The 2531-nt window shown below is 41.5% G+C and overlaps 1 long non-coding RNA gene across 1 annotated transcript in view; it reads left to right on the plus strand.

Annotated features, from left to right (window-relative positions):
* The first annotated feature begins 1724 nt into the window (after positions 1 to 1724).
* The window catches only part of LOC132451639 (uncharacterized), a 30164-nt gene continuing 29357 nt past the window's right edge, over positions 1725 to 2531 (plus strand). Inside the window, exon 1 of the long non-coding RNA XR_009524162.1 lies at positions 1725 to 2127. This is a non-coding gene — a long non-coding RNA (uncharacterized LOC132451639). The remainder of the gene's footprint in view (positions 2128 to 2531) is intronic.

Genomic DNA, 2531 nt, shown 5'->3' on the forward strand with positions numbered 1-2531 from the left:
GCATCCACCCATGATGCTATCAATATATCGGCTAGAAATTTCCTCTTCAGTCTTAATTGTTATTTTGTTGCATGCTCAATGCAAATGATGGAGGCACAACAGCTTCATATTAAACACAGGGCATTTGGGTATGTTTTTGTATGTATTTGATAATGGTTAAGCTGGGTATCCAAATGGTTGTTGCATTTAAAAGTGTTTATGGTGAATAGTATATGAAAGCTTGTGTGTGAGTGTGAGTGTGTGTGTGTGTGTGTGTGTGTGTGTGTGTGTGTGTGTGTGTGTGTGTGTGTGTGTGTGTGTGTGTGTGTGTGCGTGTGTGTGTTTAGTAAGTGTACGCCAGTATTTACTTGCATGATTGCCAAGTTCCCTCATTGTCCAATAAATGACATAATAATACACAACATCATGTAGCTTTGCACATTACAGTAAAATACATAACAAAACATAATTTAGCAAGTGTTGGGGCACATTACTTTTTTTGATATTACACACTCATGAGCGCGTGTGTGTGTGTGTGTGTGTGTGTGTGTGTGTGTGTGTGTGTGTGTGTGTGTGTGTGTGTGTGTGTGTGTGTGTGTGTGTGTGTGTGTGTGTGTGTCCATTACATTACAAGACAATATCACTTAGCAGATGGTTTCATCCAAAGCGACTGATAATCGGTTGCATTTGTCTGCAGTTTTCAGTTCGTGTCTTGTGTTCTTGCTTGTGTGTGCGCACATCTGCGCGTTTGCGGCACAACAACTTACGAGCCCGGAATGCATCGCGGGAGGAACTTTAATGAAAAAATGTGTTAGTAAAGATTTAGTTACAAAAAATAAGAAAAGCAAAGACGTCTTAAAAGAGACACATGTTGTGGTTGCTGTAATGGGAGCTGCACGGCCGCAACACAACCAATGAGAATGCCAGGTCAGACGAGATATGTTAGATGGATGCTATTTAGTGAAGAAAATATGATAGAAAATAACCGTATGTGTGAGGGGAAAGGGCGTTTGTATAGGTTGATCGATTTTGGGGGGTTTGCCCTCGACTTTTAAAAAGCCCACAATAAATAAGGATAGTCTTACGGATATCCCTTTTAATCTGAGAAACAGCTCCACATTGTTATTGGTTGAAAGAGTTGTGACGTTAGACAAGTAATTTATATGAATATGGATGATTTTGATGATTCACAAGAATGCACAAGAATCTCTTAACTGAAGTAAAAAAAGATGGAGGAATACATGCCATACACTACCTTTCAAGAGAATATTAGGCCTTTATATAAAAAGTATTTTCTATTTATAGGCCTACTGAAAGATCTGACATTAATCCCACAACGATATCTCCTGGAGCAGTTGATAAATCACAAGATTTTTGTGACGATGAATTTTGTCAAGTATAAAAAGGTTCTGCACGATGTGATGTTTTCTAGTGTATTTAACGTAACTTTTGCAGTCTTAAATCCTTACATCCATACGTCATTTTCCTCATTGTGAGTTAGCCTTTGCGCGTGTATTCTCTCTCCCCATAGGAACAGGCGAATCACGAGCACGAGCGTCATATAACCGGATGGTGTGCGCCCACAGACACACAGACATATTCCACTTTGCGCGTTATCAGCGCAGCGCGGCACGTCTTTCACCGAGAGGAGAAGACAACGCGCACCGGGTGGGCGCGAGGCGGGGAGGAGGAGCTCCGCCACACGCTCGTCGGGCGAAGCAGGAGGGAGTGGGGAGGGGGGTGGGGGGTGGTCTGTTAGATGCACTTGGATTACCGGCCAGTGAGCTGTCAAACTAAACTGCCTTACCCAGCCAGCATCTTGCTTTTTACGCGCGGTAATAAAGCGCACAGACGCGCGTCTGTAGGCAACGTCCGTTTTAGTTTTTATTGTGCTAATAAAAGTATATCCGCTGCAACGACCCTTATTTGACAGACGGATCGGCCTAAGTGAGTGGCAGTTGATTGATTTTTATTGTGATATTTTTTTTTACATCCATGGATGGAGAGAAAAAAATAAACTTGTGAATTGAGGTGATATTTAATAGGAGCCGGGCACGATGCGAATCAGTTTCCGAGGACGCTTGGTCAGTGCAGAGCTCTGCTGAACGACTGCATTGATTTTGTGGATTTCCTTCTATTTACTATCAGGTAAGTCCCCAAAAGCTCTTTTACCTTAACACATGCCTTTCCACTGAAGTGCACACGGTTAGTTTGGGGATATTTGTATTTTAAATAATTATTTGTCAACATATCGAAGCGAGCAACCTAATGCGATCCTTTTAAAATATATTTTGGGTTCCCCAAGATGAGTGTAACAGTTTGGCATTCTGCAGCCTAAACGGGTTACATTACTGTTTTAGTTCTAGACGCAACCTAAGCCGGTAATAAGGGTTAGTTCCCGGTAATACATAATGTAAATACACACCGTTGGGAGATATGCGGACGTGAAACATTTAAAGAAATACTTTAATTGTGGTGTTAAATAAAAATATGGTTCAAGCTGTATTGATTTGACTTGTGACATTGCGCATGGAATTAAGAGGCCTTCGTTT

This window comes from Gadus macrocephalus, chromosome 22 (genome assembly GCF_031168955.1).
Source record: "Gadus macrocephalus chromosome 22, ASM3116895v1".
Taxonomy (NCBI): domain Eukaryota; kingdom Metazoa; phylum Chordata; class Actinopteri; order Gadiformes; family Gadidae; genus Gadus; species Gadus macrocephalus.